The sequence below is a fragment of the Quercus robur genome, chromosome 11 (genome assembly GCF_932294415.1).
Source record: "Quercus robur chromosome 11, dhQueRobu3.1, whole genome shotgun sequence".
Taxonomy (NCBI): domain Eukaryota; kingdom Viridiplantae; phylum Streptophyta; class Magnoliopsida; order Fagales; family Fagaceae; genus Quercus; species Quercus robur.
The window spans coordinates 14,651,091-14,662,805 of NC_065544.1; positions in this window are offsets into that span (position 1 = coordinate 14,651,091).

Genomic DNA, 11,715 nt, shown 5'->3' on the forward strand with positions numbered 1-11,715 from the left:
ACAAGAATTTGCACATCAATAATTTATAAAAATATTATAAAATAGTTTGTGATTGTAACGTTACTTTTTTTTAAATGCCATGGCCTTGATGCCTTTTCTCTACCAATGCTCATACATAGGTAGGGGAGAAAATTCCTAGAAGAACATGAGTTTCTTTATTTAAAGAGTAATATGATTTTTTTTTTTGGCCGAAAAATAATTGTGTTTGTTTGTATGTTTTGTTAGTTGGAGAGAGTTGTTGAGTGTATTGGATCTAGAAGGTTGTGAGTTTATGTATGTGATCTTTGTGTTTGTGGCAGGTTTTTTATTCCATATGTATTTTTTTAAAAAAAATATATGTTTGTTAAGATTGATTAAGAATAGTTGTAATCCATATTCTTGATAGTGGATTTTGATTGGCCTTGCCAATGGCATTTGTAATTGTTTAATATTATTGACCATTTAAATGCACTTTCGCTCACCCAAAATCACAACAAGAGCCTTAATTGGGTTACACCGTAATGGTTAAAAACATCTCAAAAAGGAAAATTATAAGTTCACTAAAAACAAACAAGGTTGTTGAAACATCATTGTAAAAAATTTTAAAAAGCTAAATTGGCAGGAAATTATTATTGTTTTTTAAAACAAAGCTGAGAGTTTTTTTCTTTGGTAGGTAAAAAAATTAACAGCCATTGTTTATGAAATAGTGAAAATAGGTTTAACGCCACCTGGAATTTGAAATTACTATTTAAATGAACCACAAATTACGTAACTTATATGTCTATCAACTTTTAGTCAACAGTAAAGATTCATGTAGAAAGTAGTGTTCAACATTTTATTGTAATTTGATTCATAATGAACTCTCTGCTATTAATAAATTAAAAATAATATAAAAGTTACAGAATCTTATTTTTCTATATATATATATATAATTGATGAGCATTAAGTGTATACGAATATTGTAGACTTATAGCCAAGTGTTCTAGAATCATTCATAATTTTTCTATTAAAGTGTTCTAGAATATTCGGCTTTTTGAAAAAGTGGTGGCTTCAAAAAGTACGGTATGAAATTGGGGGATGTTTGATACAGTTGTTTAAACAACAGATCTCAATGTTTAAACACTGAAACACATATTTTCACAACAATTTTTAATCAACACATATTTCCATAACACTTAAATAACGAAACAAAAAATCTCCAACCAAACGGACCTTGGGCTTTTTAAAAAAGTAGAGTGTTTGGTAAAAACTGTTAAAAAATGCTTTTGAAAAAGTTAAAAGTGTTTGGTTAGCATTTATCAAAATTGCGGTTTAAGATGTAAATTACCAAAAATGATAATATGAATATTTCTTTTCATTCTTATGTTTTCAACTTATTAATAATAATTCTTCTAAAAAAAAACTTCTTAATAATAACAATAATGATAATACTTTTTTTTTTTTTTGGCTTTTAGTTATTATTTGTATTAGTGTCATAAATTTTTTTTTTATTATTTACTTCTTTTTAATATGAATTGATTCTTTAATTTTTAATTATCATTGAGCACAAAATGATTAGGAGTGCATATGAATGGGGTTGGAAGGTTTATACAATTCAGTGTAATTTTTTCCTAATTTTATGCTCTTCTAGTAATCACTTGATCAGGTCTATCATCAAAGTTTTGCTCTAAGGAAAGTGCTAGAATCACAAAAAGTCATACAATTTTTTTCCATAACTTGCCATAGGGTAAGTTTGTGAGTTGTGTGAGATGGAAAAAAATAAGTAGTGGATCAATGTAGATCTATACTTTCATCACTCACAATTTACCACGTAACGAGTCGTGAATTAAACACATACCACGTTACTCTCTACCAAAACTTTTTTTTTTCTTGATTCTATTTTTCCTGTCCATGTCTTTTTTATTTTTAAGTAATATTCCCTTTTTATTCTCCTCCACATGTTTTCTTCTCCATTTTTCTAGAACATCATTCTTCTCCTGGCTTCTTCCTTCTTTCCTCTTGAACGTGCTCTCCGTCTCACAGTCCGCTTCTCCCATCACAGTAACACCACACTCCTCCATGGTTGATGTATCAGGCTCTGTGTCTATGAAGAAGAAAGGGAAACAGACTCACTAGCTAGCTACCTTGCTATTGACGAAAAGACTTGTGCTTGAATGGCCAGTGACAAATACAGAGGAGTCAAGATTCTCTAACAAAGGCAGAAAATGAGTTGTGTTTTGGCAGTGGAATGGAAGGTAAAATTCGATTTTTGAGAAAAAATTAAGGACAGCTTCAGAAGAGAAAACAATTTTCCAACGGTAATATTAAGGCCCGTTTGTTTGTTTAGGGTATTGGATAATAGTTTTTATCGTTTAAACATTGAAAATGATGAGAAAAAAAAAAAGAAAAAGAAAAAAACATGTTTAGTAAGGATTTTTTTATTAGACCGTTTGAGTAAATTTATTCATTTTAAGGTACATAAATACTAAATTTAGAAAACTCTTATGGGTTTTCAGTAATCAATGCATCATTTTATAGATTGTGGCTCTTGGATAATAGCTCTTCACTTGTACATGCAAATATCAATTGAACCCTTATGACTTAAGAGTTCAGATGAATTATGCTAAAAAATTGCTTATTAAATACTAACTCTCTTAGAAGTTCATACCCAAACAAACAAACATAAACAAAAAGACACTTAAGTTATGATCTATTTTATTTTATCAAAGGTCACAATTTTATACAAATCTCTTATTAAATGAAACTTTTCTTAGAAAATATTGTACCATATAAATATTTGTCTTACTTAAACATTAAATAAATGCATTATCCTCTGTCCTATATTTCAACATTATCAAGTAGATTTATTCAATCAACTTCAAAGTAAAATTTTATCATAATTTTAAAGAATATATTTATTTCTTCCGAACCCCAATATACTCTAATAATTCTTATTATTCGCACTTTTCAAACCCTAAGTTTTTGAAGATCATATTATCACTCAAATATTCATTTAAAACTAATTACACTCTTAGAAATGTAGTTTGACTTTTGTAAACAATCAAATGTCCATTAAAACCTTGTGACCTAACCAAATGATATCATTTATACAAGAAGTCGCTTACTTTTATATATATATATATATATATATATATATATATTTGTTTTACATTCTTTGAATGTATAACCATTCAAATTGTATATAAGGCTGAATTCAAAATCCAAACTAAGAAAATTTTTAAGTTGGAGATTATCAATGGTTAGGAGAACTGTAAGAAAACTTTTTGTGGTAATGATGGAGTTAGTTATCATTAATCTCGTTGAGCTATTGGCCTTATCACTATCCCTTATCATTCAACTTCACTTCCAATCTCACTGCTTCATAAATTTGAAGTTGATAATGATGTTCAAATACTATTTATTAATTGCCTTTTAGAACAATTTGAAGTTTTTCAACATTATTTTAAAGGAATGGAACTTTCAAAAGAATATGTAGAGTCAGCTTTTATTCGTTTTTCAACCTGCACAAAGATGCACAAGTTGTCTTCAGACCACCCAGTATTTGACATCTCTATAAAGTGCCTAATATTCTGTATTAGCATGAGTTCTATATTAAAACCATTTCGTTTGAAAGCTTGTTTTATAAATTGTTATGAATCACATACTAAAAAGCATTGAGATTTTATTTCATAAACTCTCTCTCTCTCTCTCTCTCTCTCTCTCTCTCTCTCTCTCTCTCTCTCTCTCTCTCAAAATTCATATATGCATGAACAATATATTTGGAGCAATCATAAAGATCTAAGTGCCGGTTTGGTACAGCTTTTATGACCCACTTGTGACATGAGAATTTCACCTTGCTTTTAACCTCAATCAGAAATTTGGACAATTCAAGGGTTGCGAATTGAGGTGTCTATTGAAATACATGAATGAAAATTAATCATCTAACATCAAGAAACTTCATGATTTATTTACGCATAATTTGCTTAATATTTCTTCAATGTAACTTATATATTAAAGAGCCCAAGCAAGTTGTCATACATTAAAAGATTACATCTTGTGTCTATTTCCCTAAAGATAGTCAGAATGGCTACCAAAATAGAAATTCAAATATTCTCAATACATATAGTATGAGACAAGTGCATTATATTCAATAGTAATATTTTTATTTAGAACAAAATGTACGATAACTTTTTTTTTTTTTTGATAAACAAGTACGATAACTTGTTGTTAGTGTTGAAACGTGGCTTGAATTTCAAGCCATTAAGTTTATTAATTTCAGTTAATATTTGTGATCACGAGCGACAATTAATTTGTTTGGAAATTCTCTCTTTGGTTTGTGCCAAATTTGACGATTTGTATATGGCTTTGTTATTTGGTTTGGGTTACAGATAAATCTTTTTTAAAATATTGTGGTGCAACCCTTAAGAGCATTCCCAGTAAAGCATCTAAAAAATTTAGCTTTTAACAACTTAAAACACTATTTTATCTATTTTAACAACTCATTTTATAATACACCCTACAGTAAAGGTTTTATATTAACATTCAACACATTAAAATAATAAAAATAACATAATAAAATAATATATCTAACACAATAACCAACAACCACAACATCAATACGTCAAAACTCTATATTAAAATATTTTTTTTGTTTTGAGTTTGAGCTACAGTGGCCTACTATACATAGCAGCCCACTGTAGCTCAAAGTTATTTATTTATTTATTTATTTTTAATTCAGTTGCTTTGCTGTAATCACAATTATGGAGAATTGGTTGCTAAATTGATTTTTTTTGTCAATTTAGCAACCTCACAAGAGATGCTCTAATCTTTATATTCGTGTGAAAGATAGTTATTGGGGTATATTTGAGATTTGGATTTATGAGACTACCGCTACACCAAATTTATATTCTACCAAATTTGATATAATGATTTTTTTTTTTTTTTTTTTTTGTCATCACCCCGGTGGGCGTAGGCTACTGCCAAACCATGCAATTTTTGGTGAGTTTGTGTTTATTTTTATTTTGAATTGATTTTATTTGTTTCAATTAATTGTTTGGAGATCTTTCTCAAGTTTAAAATATTTTCACAATCAATTTTGATAATTTGAGGTTGTACTATTTTACAACAGTTAAATAATTGTTAACCTCACAATTTATAAAATAGATAGAATAGCTGAACAGGAGACAAATTAATCTAATCCAATATTAAATTTAACTCCTAAATGACATCAATTTGGGGCCAAAGAAAGATACCCCCAAACAATATAAAACCAAGTTATATTATCCCTGATTAGTATTATTACACAACTAAAAACTACACAACTCAAAATAAGAGGCACTTTAAAAGTGGCTTATAACAAATTTAACTCTTGCACAAATCATGAGATACTTACAACAACCGGAAACCATAACACACTAAAAATATTAAATGAATGTGGAGGATTATGCTTCTAGTAAAAGTAAAAGTGTAAACGAATAACGTGGTTTTATATAATAAAATGATGTTTGCTGCATGAAAAACAAGAAATACAATAGAAAAGTTTATTATGCTGAAGTTACCGTTGGATCTTCTTGTCCACCTAATCGCAATATAGGGCACTCGCATAATTTCTCAATATTTATTTGTCAATTTTGGAATAAGTAGTTGAATAACTATAATCTTTGTCCATCTTAATTCACAATTAAGGAACTACTCTCCATAAGATTCTTAATACAAGAACTTAAGCAAAATCTTTAAGGGTTTGAGTTTGACAGTGGTAATTTTCATTAGACATACATTTTTTTCATAATAATCCAGAAGTTATTATCTACTAAATTCACAAAACCATCGTGGGGATGATCCAAAAATCTAAAAGCAACACATTTTACCCAAAAGCATATGAAAATAACAAGTAATGAAATAAGCCATTATTTCTATTTATTAAATTCTAAATGTTAAATTAAGTGAAAATCAATTTCCTTTCAAAATAATAAATAATGAAGATCTAGACACATATAGTTTGTAAAAATTATAATTGGCACAATTTTCACCAAGATCATATATAAGTATTAATAAGGAAACAAAAAAATTTTATTTCTAACAAAGTAAAATTTGATTTTAAAAATAATAGAATCACTTCATTTACTGGAAGATAGAATTATGAAACCAAGACAATTTTAAACACAAATGCATTTTTCTACCTTCATACCCACTTAAAATAAAATAAAAAATTCCAAACATATATTTTTCTACATAATATAGTAAATAATTTCTATTTAGTCTAATAAAAGAACTGCACATATCTAGCATGTGAATTAGTAAACCAATAATATGAAGACATATAGCTTATTCTTATAAATATCATTATATATTTTCTATTACTCCTTAGTCATAATTAATAAATTATATACAGTATATTAAAGTGGAAGCTTAATTGAAAATTTGAATTAGATTCTAATTAAACTCCAATTTTATAGTCATTTTAATTACCCTATAATTTGACATCATGTTTACATAGTTTTCATGTACTTTCATGCTATGTATCCTTTCAATTATACTAATTTTGTATCGATCATATTTACATGCATCTAGGAAATATAAAAAGTCTCCATTCAAATTTATTACTCCTTTATGTAACACTTTGAATATGTACAATCTTTCTTATTAGGTAGAAATACACACATATAATTATGTTTTTTTTTTATTTTAATTTTACCCTTGCATAGGCAGGGATTATAAAACATAAAGACTATATAAGAAACAAAAGGAAAAAGATATCACAAATTGAATTGAAACTAGATTAAAAAAATAAAATAAAAAAAACTTATATAGATGTAGAAAAATAGGGGAGGGGAAAGAAAATACTTCTTTATGTGTGTTTGGATGTAGAGAGAAAGAGAAAGGAGAGAAAGGGAATAAAATAATAATAATAATAATAAATTATTTTAGCATTTTATCCTTGTAAGTTATAAATCAATAAGGATATAAAAATAATTTCACAAAAAAGTTAAAACTTTCAAGGGTTTAAGAGTAATTTAAGAAAGGATGGCAGTCTCCACAAAATTCTTTTCCCTCATTCTTCTTTCCTTCATCATATTCTTTCTAACCAAACAAAGAAAAAGTCACTTTCTTCTCTTCCTTTCCTTCCTCTTCCATCAAACCAAACATAGCCTACCTCAAAGTCAATATTAGATATCAAGGGTTCGACTTCTATTTATGGGTCAAATTAACCTAATATTTGATGTTAATGGTGTAATCAAAGATCACATGCATGCTTGGGATGAATTTAATATGAGGGAGTTAAATCTTTATGGTTTATCACAAATATACTATTCATGCATATATATGCAGTTGGAGAGAGAGAGAGAGAGAGCTTTTATGAATTACTTACCAAATCTAAATTCAAAGATAGTTCATGGATTTTGCGTATAAATGAGATCTTAGTGCTTTTTAGTAGATGATTCATAACAATTTATAAAACAAGATTCCAAACGAAAGGGTTTTATAGAACTTATGTTGATACAGAATATTAAGTACTTTATAGTGATGTCAAACACTAGATGGTTCAGAGATACGTTATGAAGCCTTATGCATTTTGAAAAACGATGAATAGCAGATTCTACAAATTCACTCGTAAATTCATATCCTTTATAATGATTTTGACAATATTCAAATTTTAGTAAAAGACAGTCAATAAATAGTAGTTCTTGAACATTATCCACTTCATATTCATGAAGTGAAATTGGAAATAAAGTGGATTGGTAAGGGGTAATGGCAAGGTCATTAGCTTGCACTTCATCTAGACTAATGATAACTAACTCAATCATTACCACCAAAATATTTATTATAAATTTCCTAGTCATCAATACTCTCCAACTTAAAATATTTTTCTTAGATTAGAATTTACAACTCATAACAATAATTAACACTTAAATCCTTACGCCTTATATACAATTTGAATGGTTAAACATCTTTGAATGAAATGCATTTTAATATATACTGATGATTTACTCTTAATTTTTTTTTTCAAGTAAACATGATTTAAGGATTGTTACTTTTTTAAGTATGAGCTAATTGACTTTATTTTAAGTAATGTCTTTTGGGTAGGTTATAAGGTTTTAATATAAGTTTTATGTGCACATATGATTTTTCACTAAAGTCAAAGTATACTTGTTAAAGTGTAATTAGTTTCAAACAAACCTTTGAGTAGCCATGAACCAATATTAACAAATTTAAGATTTTGTAAAGCTCGAACAATAAGTAATATTAAAGTATAAGTTCGGACCTACATAAATAAATTCTTCAAAATTATGATGAGACATTTAATTTGAAGTGAATTGAATAAATGAACTTGATAATGTTAAAATGTATTACTTTGGATGAAGGTCAATGCATTCATTCAATGTTTTTATGTGAGACATGTGATATATGGTACAACATTCTCCTAAACAAAATTTCATTTAACTGGAGAGTTCTTATTTTTTATTTTTTTTAAATGTGACTTTTTTTATACCACCAAAAAAAAAAAAAAAAAAAAATCATGTACAGGAGAGCCTTATGAAACTTGTCGCCATTATGTTTGCTTATTCTAAAATGAAATATAGCATAATTTATTTAGTTTTTATTTTTTTTATTTTTAGGATTATGAGCACCTAAGAGATCTAGTAATTAATAAGTATTTCTTTTAACATAATTGATCTAGACACATAAGCTTTTAATTGAAATTTGCATGATCATGTAAAGAAATATAATCCATAAGCCACAATATATCAAATAAATAACTAATTTGAAAAGGGTATATAAATAAAAAATACTATTCAAAAAGCATGATAAAGTAAACAAAATTGGATTTATATGTTGTGCAATTGATACTTTATTTAAGGGTGTGCATGGGTTGGGTTAGGTCATGTTGGAGGATTTTTTCAACACAACTTGACCTTTTTGAGTTGAGAAATTTTGATCTCAACCTATTAGATGTGTACAAACCAACGCAACCCCAACCATGTAGATCGGGTTGGTTCAGGTTAAGTTGGTGCGTTGTGCTTCGATATTTCCTACATCGTAAAAAAAAGTATGCTTCCGTCAACCATTAATTACTTTTCTTTCATTAAATTATTACAATTCACAATATTAATTTGCCTAAATTTATGAATTTCAAAATTCATCCAAATTAAATATCAAAATAAAACTAAAACAATAAAATAAGTTTAACAATAAATTACTATAACTAAGTTTTGCCCATATATATATATATATATATATAATCGACTAACCCCCCCCCCCCAAAAAAAAAATCTCAGTCATCAAGTTGGGTTAGTTCAATTTCGTCAGGTTGGTAGGTTGAATACACATCTAGCTATAACATGCACACAAAATAATTAAAAATTAAAATAAAATGGTTGAGTCACATATAAATGCATAAAGCACTAAACATAGTTTTTTTCTTTTGTGGTGACTAAACACCTAGCTATAGCATGCATACAAAATAATTAAAAATTAAAATAAAATAGTTGAGTCACATATAAAAGCATAAAGCACTAAACATAGTTTTTTTCTTTTGTGGTGACTAAAATATTTTCACATTAGTACTATAATTGTGCGATATTAACTGATTAGTAAAAAAATCATATATCAAGTTATAGTACTAAGAAAATATTTTAGTAATATATAATTAAAATTGATAATAAAATTTACTTCAAATTACGTGAGAAAAACATATAATAGTGTTGACAAAGTAGCATAAGCATCATGCTCAACTTAGCCTATCCATCAACGAAATTGTTGGCCAGCAAGATTTTTTCCTTAAAAAAAAGAAAAAAGAAAAAAAGAGGCCTTCAATATTTCTTCAATGTTCCTTATTAAATAGCCCAAGCAAGTTGTCATGCTCATACATTAGAACGGCTACCAAAATAGAACTCCAAAATTCTCAATACATATAGTAAGAGACGAGTGCATTATATTAATTCATCTATATATATATATAACCGAAGCCTCTGCTAGCACCACAATTTTCCACGTCAGCATTATTTAAAAAAAAAATGCAAAAATTCTGATTTTATATTCTGCCACGTCAGTATTTTTTATTCTTTCAATTTTATATTCGACTGACACAGATTCTCAAAAAGAAGAATTCATACCCTACGGTCCAGACTTATTATGCAACTCATTCTCTTCTCTTTGACTCCGTCTCCACTCTCTAATCTTACCAATCCACTAGATCTCTGTCTTCTATTTCCCATGCTCTCCATCGACAAATACAAACAGTCTGCAGCTGAAGCCAGTCTCCGAGTAGAGCAAAATCTGAATCCCACCGTCAAAATCAAAGAATATGCAATTGAGGCCAGCTTCCTCTGAAAAGCAAATTCCAAACCCGAGGTAAGTATTCTGATTTGCTTTCAATTGAAAACCTATCTACCTGTTATTATTTTCTATATATTGCTCTCTCTCTCCACTTCAATTGGTCTCCCTCCATCTTGCGATTCACCCTGTTATCTGTATTTTTATCCAAGCGTATGCAATTTTTTTCAAGGACAAGCCGAGCACTTTCATTCTGAAGTTTTCTCTGCTGCCTACTTTTGCTTCCCTTTTGCTTATGTCTTTTGTGCGAATCTATAAAGCAAGAATAGTTGATGACGAAAAGCACTTGAGTGCTTTCCCTGCAGTTGTGGCGGTATTTTTTTATTTATTATTTTTTTTATCTAGATTATTATGTAGTTAAATATGATTTATGCTTGAGCATTTTATCTGAATTTGTTTTGATTTAGGCTTAGGTTTGGGCATGTGATTTTTTGAAAGAACTGTTTTTTTTTTTTTTAGTTCCTCTCTATTTTTCTTTATAGAAACAGTCCAATGAATAGTGAGACTAACATGTTCTTCCCTTTGATTTTTGAATTTGATTGCAATTGTCAATTTTTCAGATATGTACTGATATATTTTTATTGTTTATGTGTCTTATTGTGGTAAAAGTTGAATACTTTAACGTGGTTTCTAAACTTGGGCTTCTTCCTTTAGAGGTTGAAGATTCTTCCATATTTTTCTTTTGTTTTTGGTTATTGGTTCTGGATTTGCATTACTTTGTTATTATTATTATTATTATTTTCATATTGATGCGTAGAATTGGATCATGGGTGAATTATAAATTGATCATGAATTCACAAATTGATGGGGTTAGATGTAGATTATTGGATGCATTGGATTTTTATGTTCCTATCTATGTTATGAGTTTGATACATGTATGTTCATTGCTTTGATTGACTCAAAAAATATTGTTTAGTTTATATCATCAATGGCCCTTTTAATTAATAGGTTTTGGATCATGCTGAATTGTTTGGTGTCCTTTCTTCAAAATTCAGACCTTTACATAATACTCATTGAGACAAAAGATCAACTACTGGGTACTACCATGTTACAAATATGAAAACATATTAGAATAGTTAACTCTCTTCTAACATGTTCAAATAATGCAATGAAATGAAACTTAAATTTATATTGCTAAAATAACTTTAGGCATTAGGACTTTGCTTGAAAATTCTTACTATATATGACAATTTTGTTTCAAGATAGTTATTTTAATATAAGATATAGGGTATTTCTAAATTTAAGCTAAGCATATGGGTAGGGTATCTAACTAAGGGGAAACTATTATATTAATCTTTGGAATAATTTAGAAGGAACATTTATATAAGGCTTGGTAATCATAATAGAATAAAAGTTGAAGCTGAGTTTCATTTCTCATCATTTAACCAGAAGCATACTGTATTTTTAAATATTTCTTCACAT